Here is a 12,500-nt window from a genome sequence, read left to right on the forward strand (position 1 = left end):
ACAGAGATAACAGGAAAGTGTTCGTGTGTGTGTGTGAGTGTGCGTGTTTGTGAGCGTGCATGTGTGTGTGTGTGTGTGTGTGTGTGTGTGTGTGTGTGTGTGTGTGTGTGTGTGTGTGTGTCAGTATGCTAATGAGTCTCCACTGTGGTCAGTAGCTGGACAGCATCATTGATTCCTGCAGGACCGAAGAGCAATCACAGCTCGTTAGAACGGCATGAAGGATCATTAACAGAAGATTAATGAGAAGCCCGTCTGAAACAGCAGCATCACCTCGCTAGTGACAAGACCAGAACAAAATGGAGGGTAAAACTGATAAAATGCTAAATAATATCAAGACGCATTGGACACAAGAGTGTTGACCTAGTTTTCTAGGTGGTTTTCATTTAAGAGAGGCATCAGCATTTACAGCACTCAGTTAAAAGATAAATATTCATCAAGGAAGCATTAAATTGATCAAAAGTGACATTCATAATGTTACAAAAGATCCTATTTCAAATAAATGCTGTTGTTTAAAGATCAAAGAATCCTGAAAAATAAAATGCATCACATTTTCCACAGAAATGTAACTGTTTTCAACACTGATAATAATCATAAATGTTTATTGAGCATCAAATCATCATATTATACTGATTTCTGAAGGATCATGTGACACTGAAGACTGGAGTAATGATGCTGAAAATTCAGCTTTGATCACAGGAATAAATTACACTTTCCTATATATATTTACATAGAAAACAGCTGTTTTACACTGAAATAATATTTCACTATTTTTACTGTATTTAATGTGAAATAAACACAGCCTTGCTGAGAAGAAACTATCAATAAAAAAGTCTCATATTTGACAACATTCATAACATTTTCACAATTTGCATCAAAAATACAAACAAAAAAAATGTGTAACTTATAGTTCCTTTCTCACAGCAATCCTGGTAAATTACAGTAAAGTTACCAGAAAATTACCAGAAAAACCTTTCCAGTAAATACACGAATGTGCTGTTCAACACAAGCAAGTAAAAGTCACACCAGTGAAACACCAGTGAAACACCAGTAAAACACCAGTAAACTCTGAGCTGTCAATCATCAGGAACGACCTTTAAACGCCGAGACGTTTCTTCATCCTCCTGGACGAGAAGCGCTTTACTTTCATGCTAGGACATTTATTTTTAACTTCTGAGTGACAGGCGTAACCTCTGAAGACTTGGTTATGAAATAACTCATCACAGACGGTTCCTGAACACACACACACACACACACACACACACACACACACACACACACACACTCCATCAGCAGCTGTTTGAATCCAGTCTTTCTCGCAGCAGCAGCTTTTGTTCTGGTGTGAAGAAGATAAAACTGTAGCAGTGCAATCAGAGTTCAGCCAAAGCTGGAGGGAAAGAGAGAGTGAGTGTGTGAGTGTGAGTGTGTGTGTGTGTGTGTGTGGTTGTGTGTGTGTGTGTGAGTGTTTGTGAGAGAGAGAGAGAGAGAGAGAGAGAGAGAGAGAGAGAGAGAGAGAGAGAGAGAGAGAGAGAGAGAGAGAGAGAGAGAGAGATAATCTAACAGGCTGGATGATCTAGTGATGAATGACCACTCGACCCTCGTCCTGCAGAGGGTCAACAGCCCATTAGAGCTGATACAGACACACACACACACACACACACACACTGCTAATGTGGGGTTTCCATCAATCTCGGTCCCAAGGAAAAGCTACTGATATCGAATGACTCAAGCCTCAAACAGCTGCGCAAATATGAGTCCGATGTTCATCTTGACGCGCTTGAAGAACCGAATGAAAATCTTGTTTGTGCAAGTCTGATAAACACATTTCCCCCGTCACACACGTGTGTGTTTGTGGATGAAGAGGTAATCTGATAATCTCATGAATGTATTGCCTAACAAACCCAGCGCGCCGAGGAGGATTCCTGAGAGAAAACGCATGAGTCTTCGTTCAGAAACTCTCATTAAACTCTGTCTATAGACGAGTGTTACTCAAACAGCCAGGAGGTGCGTGGAAAATTATGATTCATGAAGAACAAATCACCAAAAACATGGCAAATGATAGAGACAAAACAGTAAAACAAAATTAGTAATTTCCTACCAATAAAAAACTCATGAATCAGTATTGGTACATAGTTGATGCTATTTTAGTTTTATAAAATAGTAGATGTTTATGAAGTTAAGATTACTGTGATATTTATATGTTATAAATATCTATTGATGTCAAATGTAAATAATTTGTATTGTTGCAATCATGCAATGCAACACTATTTACTGAAGTGTTCAGAAACCCTGATGCAGAAGCGTGGTGCATATCAGTGCAATGACAAGCATATATTGAGAAAAGTAAAGGGAAAAGTGGATTAAGGTGTTGTTGTTTTCTGAAACCAGATCTCTAGTGTGTTTGGGTTTCCGTCTAATAGGGTCTGAATTTAATGGCCGACTGAAAAGCCCACAGGACTCGATACACACACAGGATTTAGCGCAGTCAGCAGAACACGAAACAGCGATGTATGGCTACATAACGGCCTGAAATATAGCACACTCATTCAGTTTGTGTTAAAGAAAGAGGACAGAGGAGCTAAGAACCGACACACACACACACACACACACACACACACACACACACACACACACACTAAACACTGAATAAAGGGATATTGGAGCGAGAGCTGCTGTGCTGCTCCCCGAAGAGATGTTTCCAATTTATTTTAGAGGAAAAACGTTCATTTTCTGCATGAAATACTGAGCAGAGTTTTCTTAAGGATGCACAGAAATGAATGAGGATTAAAGCTGAACCATGAATCCTGAATTATGTTCATGTTATTATAGCCGATAAACATATGTGGATGATTTCAGACTTATAAACTGTATGGGCTACATTAATAAATAAAGCTCTAATAACTAAAGTCAAACATTTGAAAAGCAACAAATAAATTTAAGAATATTAAATATAAATATTTAAATGTACTGAATGAAAAATTAATATTTATTCTGCTAAAGATAACATTTAACAGTGTCAATAAATGATTAGTGTTTAAAGATTAAATTTGAGTGATAAGAAATATACATAAATATAAATAAATAAATAAAAAATAAATAAATTAAATGTAAAAAATAAAAATTACAATAAAATAAATAAAATACATTTTAAAATACATAAAAACAAACTATTATGAAACTACAGTGGCATAGCTATGAAATGATTTGTCAGTTTAGTAAGCATTACATAAATAGGTTTGTTTATTGTTAAGTTCCCTCAAGGTGTGGTCGGTGGACGTCTGCGGTCTGTCTCTGCGAACGCTTTCGGGTCAGTGGAGATCCGTGTCTCGGTGCCACTGATACACGGTAGAGATTAGATCTGATGTGTGATTAATGTATAACAGGCATAGTTTCCTCGCTTCACACAGAGCCCCAGCTGAGCTTTCAGATCAGTGAACAAAGCGAGAGTCTGAGAAGCCCAGCGTGAGACACACACACACACACACACACTAAACCAGACACACACACACTAAACCAGACACACACACACACACTAAACCAGACACACACACTAAATCAGCCAAACACACACACACACTAAACCAGACACACAAACACTAAATCAGACACACACATACACTAAACCAGCTAGACGCACACTAAACCAGCCAAACACACACTAAACCAGCCAAACACACACTAAACCAGACACACACACACACTAAACCAGACACACACACACACTAAACCAGGCAAACACACTAAATCAGCCAAACACACACACACTAAACCAGACACACACACACTAAACCAGACACACAAACACGAAATCAGACACACACACACTAAACCAGCTAGACGCACACTAAACCAGCCAAACACACACCAAACCAGCCAAACACACACACCAAACCAGATAAATCCCATCACACCAGATAAATCCCATCACATAGAGGCTCTTTCACCTAGATATCCTCATATAGAGACTGTGTCTGTTCCCCGAATTAGGAAATACAAAAAACTTCCAAACCTATCTAAGGGTAAAAATTGAATTTATGTTCACTAAATAAAAAACAGATATAGTACAAATGAACAAATGATAAAGCTTGGGTTGCTGAATATTCAATCCCTTATTTCAAAAGCACTTGTTATTAATATAATTATTACAGATTATAACCTAGATATGCTTTGTTTGACAGAAACCTGGCTAAAACCAAACAATTACATTACTTTAAATGAGTCTACCCCGCAAGATTACGGTTATAAACATGAACCTCGTCTGAAAGGCAAAGGGGGAGGTGTTGCTGTAATTTATAGTAATATTTTCAAAATTACTAAGTCTAGTTTCAAAAATAATTATTTTGAAGTGTTGGTGCTTAATGTAACAATATATAGTGCAAATGATAAATTACGTTTAAGATTTGTGCTGGCTACTGTATACAGGCCACCAGGGCACCATACAGACATTATCAAAGAATTTGCTGACATTCTATCAGAGTTAGTATTGGCTGCAGGTAAAGTCCTAATTGTTGGTGATTTTAATATACATGTAGATAATGAAAAAGATGCATTGGGATTGATATTTAAAGACATTCTTAACTCTATTGGAGTTAAGGCCTACTTCATTGTCGTAATCATACTCATAGATCTAATATTATCACATGGAATCAATGTTGATGCTGTTGAAATTCTGCAGCAGAGCGACGACATCTCAGATCATTATCTAGTCTCATGTAAATTACATTTAGCCAAGGCTGCAAAGCCGACTCCGTGTTACAAATATGTTAGACCTATCACTTCTGCCACTAAAGATTGCTTTATTAATAATCTTCTTGATCAGTTTCATCATCTCAGCATCCCGGATAGCTTAGAAGAACTCGATATTGCAACAGAAACTTTTAACTCTCTCTTTTCCAGCACTTTAGACACAGTTGCTCCATTGCACTTAAAGAAGATTAAAGAAAATAGTCCAACGCCGTGGTACAACGAGCACACACACACACACACACACACACACACACACACACACACACACACACACACACACACACACACACACACACACACACACACACACACACACACACACACACACACACACACACACACACACACACAGGCCCTAAAGAGAGCAGCCAGAAAAATGGAGCGAAACTGGAAGAAAACAAAACTAGAGGTATTTCGGATTTCATGGAAGGAGAGCTCGATTGCTTACAGATAGGCCTTAAAAACTGCTAGATCTGCTTATTTTACAACCCTATTAGAAGAAAATAAACAAAACCCTAGGTATTTATCCGAAACAGTTGCTAAACTGACGAAAAATAAAGTTTCAAGCCCAGAAGTTTGCAAGCAGCACAGCAGTAATGACTTTATGAACTTCTTTACTTACAAGATTGATAATATCAGGAAAAAAATATATAACTATGCAACCGTCTACTACAGTATCGCATCAGACAGTACATTGTAGTCTCACTGACGAAAAATTCGATTCATTCATTGCTATAGGAGAGGAAGAATTTTATAAACTGGTTAAATCATCTAAATCGACAACATGTATGTTAGACCCTATACCGACTAAACTACTGAAAGAGATGCTTCCAGAGGTCATAGATCCTATTCTCAATATCATTAATTCGTCTTTGTTTCTAGGATACGTACCGAAAACTTTTAAGCTGGCCATAATTAAACCGCTTGTTAAAAAAACGCAACTTGATCCTACAGAATTAGTGAAGTACAGGCCGATCTCAAATCTACCTTTAGTGTCAAAGATACTAGAAAAGGCAGTATCCTCACAACTGTGTTCCTTTCTTGAACGAAATGATATCTGTGAGAATTTCCAGTCAGGATTTAGACCGTATCATAGTACTGAGACAGCTCTCATTAGAGTCACATGATTTGCTCTTATCATCCGATCGTGGTTGTATCTCTCTATTAGTGTTACTTGATCTTAGTGCTGCATTTGACACTATTGACCACAACATTCTATTAAAATAGACTGGAAAATTATGTTGGCATTAATGGAATTGCACTAGCGTGGTTTAAATCATACTTATCTGACCGTTATCAGTTTGTAGCAGTTAATGAAGAGATGTTCTATCGATCACAGGTTCAGTATGACGAACCACAAGGCTCAGTACTAGGACCGCTGCTGTTCACTCTGTACATGCTACCCTCACACACACACACACACACACGGTACATGCTACCCTTAGGAGTTATTATTAGGAAGCATGGCATTAGTTTTCACTGTTATGCTGTATGATACTCAGCTCTTCAATCCCTGACGAAACTTACCAATTCACCAAATTAACGGAATTCATAGCTGATATAGAAAATTGGATGACTAGTAATTTCCTACTACTTAACTCTGAAAAAAAAGAGATTCTAATTATTGGACAAAAAACTTCCACACGTAATAACCTAGAATACCGTCTAACACTTGATGGCTGCTCTGTCAAGTCTTCGTCGTCAGTTAGGAACCTGGGTGTGTGTGTGTGTGGGGGGGTGAGCTCTTTGATACCAATCTTTCATTTGAAAATCACGTGAATAGTATCTGTAAAACCACATTTTTTTAAAAACCACTAAAAAATATATCTAAATTACGTCATATGCTCTCAATGACAAATGCAGAACAATTAGTCCATAAGCTCATGACATCAAGGCTAGATTATTGTAATGCTCTACTGGGTAGTTGCCCTGCACCCTTAATAAACAAACTACAGCTAGTTCAAAACGCAGCCGCTAGAGTTCTTACCAGAACCAGGAAGTATGACCATATTAGCCCGGTTCTTAAGGGAGCTCTTAACGCATTATACTCCTTCACGTCTATTGCGATCTCAAAACTCTGGCCAGTTGATAATACCTAGAACAGGGGTGCCCAACCCTGCTCCTGCCGATCGACTGTCCTGCACAGTTTATCTCCAACCCTAATTAAACACACCTGCCTTTAATTTTCTAGTGATCCTGAGACCTTAATTGGTTGCTTCAGGTGTGTTTGATTAGGGTTGGAGATGAACTGTCCAGGACAGTCGATCGGCAGGAGCAGGGTTGGGCACACCTGACCTAGAATATCTAAATCGACTGCTGGCGGTAGATCCTTTTCCTATTTAGCACCAAAACTTTGGAACAATCTTCCTAACATTGTCAGGGAAGCAGACACAGTCTGTCAGTTCAAATCTAGACTAAAAACACATCTCTTTGGCTTAGCATACACATAACACATTATAGACTTCTATAATTCAATGTTAGGCTGCATAGATTAGATCAGCCGGAACCGGGAACACATTCCATTAATCCTGATGTACTCGTTACATCATAAGAAGGATGGCGTCTATGCTAATATTAGTCTCTCTGTTTATCCCGAGGTTTACCGCAGTCCGCCGGATCCAGGCCGTATCCGGATCTGATGAAGGAACTGCGCCTGGACACGACGACAACGCAGTCCTGAAGTGTCACTAGTCTCTCCCTTGTGAAGGCCTCCTTCCCTTTACCTCAGTACTGATAAAACGTTGTTGGGATAATTCCGATTCACGTGGCTACGCGGAAGCGATAAAAAATTCTCAGAGCCACCAGGGACTGTTTTATGCAAATGAGCGGCCGGATCGCATTAAAGAATTTTCTGTTAGAACGGTGTCGTGTTAGCCAGCTAGACACACACTAAACCAGCCAAACACACACACTAAACCAGCAAAACACACACTAAACCAGACACACAGACACACACACACACTAAACCAGCCAAACACATACTAAACCAGCCAAACACACACACTAAACCAGCCAAACACACACTAAACCAGACACACACACACACACACACCCACTAAACCAGCCACACCCACACTAAACCAGCCACACACAGACTAAACCAGCCAAACACACACATTAAACCAGCCAAACACACACATTAAACCAGCCAAACACACACCAAACCAGCCAAACACACACCAAACCAGCCAAACACGCACTAAACCAGCCAAACACACACCAAACCAGCCAAACACACACCAAACCAGCCAAACACACACTAAACCAGCCAAACACACACTAACCCAGCCAGACACACACTAAACCAGCCAAACACACACTAACCCAGCCAAACACACACCAAACCAGCCAAACACACACCAAACCAGCCAAACACACACCAAACCAGCCAAACACACACACTAAACCAGCCAAACACACACCAAACCAGCCAAACACACACCAAACCAGCCAAACACACACCAAACCAGCCAAACACACACTAAACCAGCCAAACACACACTAACCCAGCCAGACACACACCAAACCAGCCAAACACACACTAAACCAGCCAAACACACACAAACCCAGTCACACACACACTAAACCAGCCAAACACACACACTAAACCAGCCAAACACAAACTATACCAGACACACACACACACACACACACACACACACACACACTAAACCAGCTGATCACACACTAAACCATACACACACACACTAAACCAGACACACACACACTAAACCAGCTGATCACACACTAAACCAGCCAAACACACACTAAACCAGACACACACACACTAAACCAGCCGATCACACACTAAACCATCCACACAAACACACACTAAACCAGACACACACACACACACTAAACCAGCCGATCACAAACTAAATCAGACACACACAATAAGCCAGCCGATCACACACTAAACCATCCACACACACACACACTAAACTAGCCGAACACACACTAAACCAGCCACACACACACACTAAGCCAGCCGATCACACACTAAACCATCTACACACACACTAAACCAGACACACACACACTAAACTAGCCGAACACACACTAAACCAGCCACACACACACACCACACACACACACAGACTACACCTTGATGCATGAATCAGATCCTTCAGTCAGTGCATCACATTAATGCTGTTGTCAGGTTCATCATCAAACCTGAATCTGTGCAGAGCTTCAGGAGGAACTGAAACCTGTAAAAGAGACTCAAACTTACACATTCAGGGAAAAAGTGCGCCAGTTTAACCTGGAGATTGATACGGCATTAGTGTGACTCCAGCAGAGATTAGGAATAATGATTTTAGCTCACAGTTTTGAGACTGAGGTTATATCACTGCTGCCATGCCAATAATGCTCAGAGATTAGCATTAATTACCAGCGTCTTTAATACACACCAGCATGATGGATGGACTTCAGTCTGATGTTCCCTTTTTGAAATGGGAGACATGAAATATGCCTTAATGGAAACACCGAAACAATGTCGTGACCTACAGCGCTAAACTCAAGATAAAAGAACTGATCGCATGAACGGATAGTGATTCCTCTGGCGTTGAAGAATCTCTCAGCCTGACAGATCCAGCATTACTTCAACATAACTACGGCTGTTTCCAGAACAGAACACTTGCATATTAGAGATGCACTGATATTAACATTTTGGCCGATACCGATAACCGATAATTCTTTATATTTGAAAGCCGATAACCGATATATTGGCCAATAAATCGAAATCCAATTCTTTATATAATTTTTGAGAGCCTGATTACAAAAACAAAAGTCACATCATTAAAATCCATGTTCTAAACACACAATTATAATGATGCTCTCATTATAACTTTATAGCGATATAACAGACTTGTGCTGCACTGAACCGTATTTTCCTTTTTTAAGTGATTTCAATCATATTTCAAGCAATTCAAACCCATCATGATGAACAGTGCGCATCTGAAGTGTCTCAGCTGAAGGAAATAATATATTATTTATGTTTTAATATATATTCTTATCAGGCCGATAACGATAACATTAAAAATTAACATATATCAGCCGATACCGATATGGCGGCTGATATACCGTGCATCCCTATTGCAAATACTGCATACTGTTTTTAAAATGATGTTAAACAGTATTTAATAATAATTGACAATAAACAATTTAAATGGTAGTATGCAAGCATTCTCCTCACCACTTGTATGTTAATTAAGGAAGTGGAGTCCCATTACCTCAGAAACACCTGTAGTTATGTTGTTGTTGTTTTAACCAGGTTCATTAAAAATGAACAAACGAACAAACAAATAAATAATACAGTAAAAAAAAAAATACATTTATTAATTTTGCGGACGATTTATTCAAAGTGACTTACAAATTAGGAATACAGCAAGTGATTCATGAAGTGCCCAAAATACAAAGTTTCAGACATTGCTTAAGAGTGGCATAATCTAAAATATAGAGGGACTAAAGGAGAGAGAAATTGTAGATTTTTTTTTTAGAAAAAGAAAATAAAGTTGCTATCACACAGTAATGGAGAGTATCAATTAAAATAGAATAAAAATAATAAATACCAAAAACATAAAGAATATTTAAAAAATAATTCAATTTAATTCAATTAAAAAAAACAATTTCTATAGCTTCTGATGCATGCCATAACACAGTAATAGAAAGTAATATAAATAAAAAATGCAATATTTTTTTTTAAATAATACAATGCAATAAATTACTAAATAAAAGTAATAAAAAAATTATACGATAAAAATAGTTGCTATCACACAGTAATAGAAAGTAATAGAATTAAAAAAATGCAATAAAAAAAGAGTTAAAAAATTATAATACAACAATACAATACAAATTAATTACTAAATAAAATCAATACAAAAATATAAGATAAAAATAGTTGCTATAGCTTCCGATTCATGCGACACCTGTTAATGGAAAGTCATATGCAGACCTATACTGGGAATCCCGGACTCACTGGTTCAGCCATCAAACACAGCAGCTTCTAAACCTCACACTGATCATGTGTGTGTGTTTAATTCAGTCCCACATCACACACACACACACACCACACACACACACCACACACACACACCACACACCACACACACACACCACACACCACACACACACACACCACACACCACACACACACACACACCACACACCACACACACACACACACACACACCACACACACACCACACACCACACACCACACACACACACACCACACACACACACACACCACACACCACACACACACACACACCACACAACACACACCACACACACACACACCACACACACACACACACACAAACACCACACACACACCACACAACACACCACACACACACACACACACACACACACAAACACCACACACACCACACACCACACACACACACCACACACACACCACACACCACACACCACACACACCACACACACCACACACACACACACAAGACACCACACACCACACACACACACACACACACACACCACACACCACACACCACACACACACCACAAACACACACCACACACCACACACACCACACACACACACCACACACCACACACACACCACACACCACACACACACAACACACACCACACAACACACACACACACACACCACACACCACACACCACACACCACACACCACACACCACACACACACCACACACCACACACACACACAACACACACAACACACACCACACACCACACACCACACACACACAGAAACAGCCACTTGCTACAAATGCTAAGGATCCGGAAAACAGCCTAATGGTTTCCTGAGCAACAGGTGTCCGACACGACCGTAACGAGCCAGTATTCCCAGTGTTTAACGTCCTGGAAAACACGCTTTAATAGAGAGACGCATCACATCTTGCAAAGCAACGTATTAAACAATGTCACAACACGTTGTGAAGTCTGTCGGCCTGTGGAACGCGTCACTTGATCCCGAATCCCGAATCTCTGGCAGGAGAGAGTGTGTTCTGGCCCGTTCCCAGACCTCACGAGTCTTGCTCTCTCACAGCGGGAATCTGGGACACACACATTTACTGCCAACCTCAGAAGAGATCCGCTAATGAAGGCTATGGGGCGAGCGGGACGTTCTCACTGAAAAAAAAGTTATGTTGACTTTACTTAATTTTATTATGTCAAGGGGTTGCACGAAATAAATCGATCTAAATCCAGATATATTTTTTAAGTTGAGTGTACTTAAATTTTGCAAATTGGTTGTACTTATATTTTACAAGAAATTTCAGATTAATTATATTCATAAGTTTAGCTAAATTATTTAAAAAAAATTAAAGAATCAGCCTGTGAATCTCAACAATGGTGACAATTATAAAGCATGCTGCAGTTCAAATTAAATTCAATGATTCAGGTCAAATGATTGTGAAATAATGATTGTTAAATAACAACCAACCCCATCAGATCAACCATCATCAGCAGCGTCTTACGTCTGCGGACTCGTGAACGCGGATCCACAACAGAACCGGAAGAGAATACAATGCTGAATAAAGTCCTAGTTTTGGTTATTTTTGGACCAAAATGTACTTTCGATGCTTCAAAACATTCTAACTAACCCACTGATGTCACATGGACTACTTTGATGATGTCTTTATTTCCTTTCTGGACAAGGACAGTATACCGTTCATACATTGTCAATGGAGGGACAGAAAGCTCTCGGACTGAATCTAAAATATCTTAAACTGTGTTCTGAAGATGAACGGAG

General features: G+C 39.4%; 1 protein-coding gene across 4 annotated transcripts in view; it reads right to left on the reverse strand.

Moving 5' to 3' along the window:
- shf (Src homology 2 domain containing F) overlaps positions 1–12,500 on the reverse strand; it is a 157,520-nt gene that overhangs the window by 68,319 nt on the left and 76,701 nt on the right. The window lies entirely within an intron of this gene.

This window comes from Siphateles boraxobius, unplaced genomic scaffold, assembly GCF_051911475.1.
Source record: "Siphateles boraxobius isolate OS27281-9 unplaced genomic scaffold, OSU_SipBor_1 198, whole genome shotgun sequence".
NCBI lineage: Eukaryota > Metazoa > Chordata > Actinopteri > Cypriniformes > Leuciscidae > Siphateles > Siphateles boraxobius.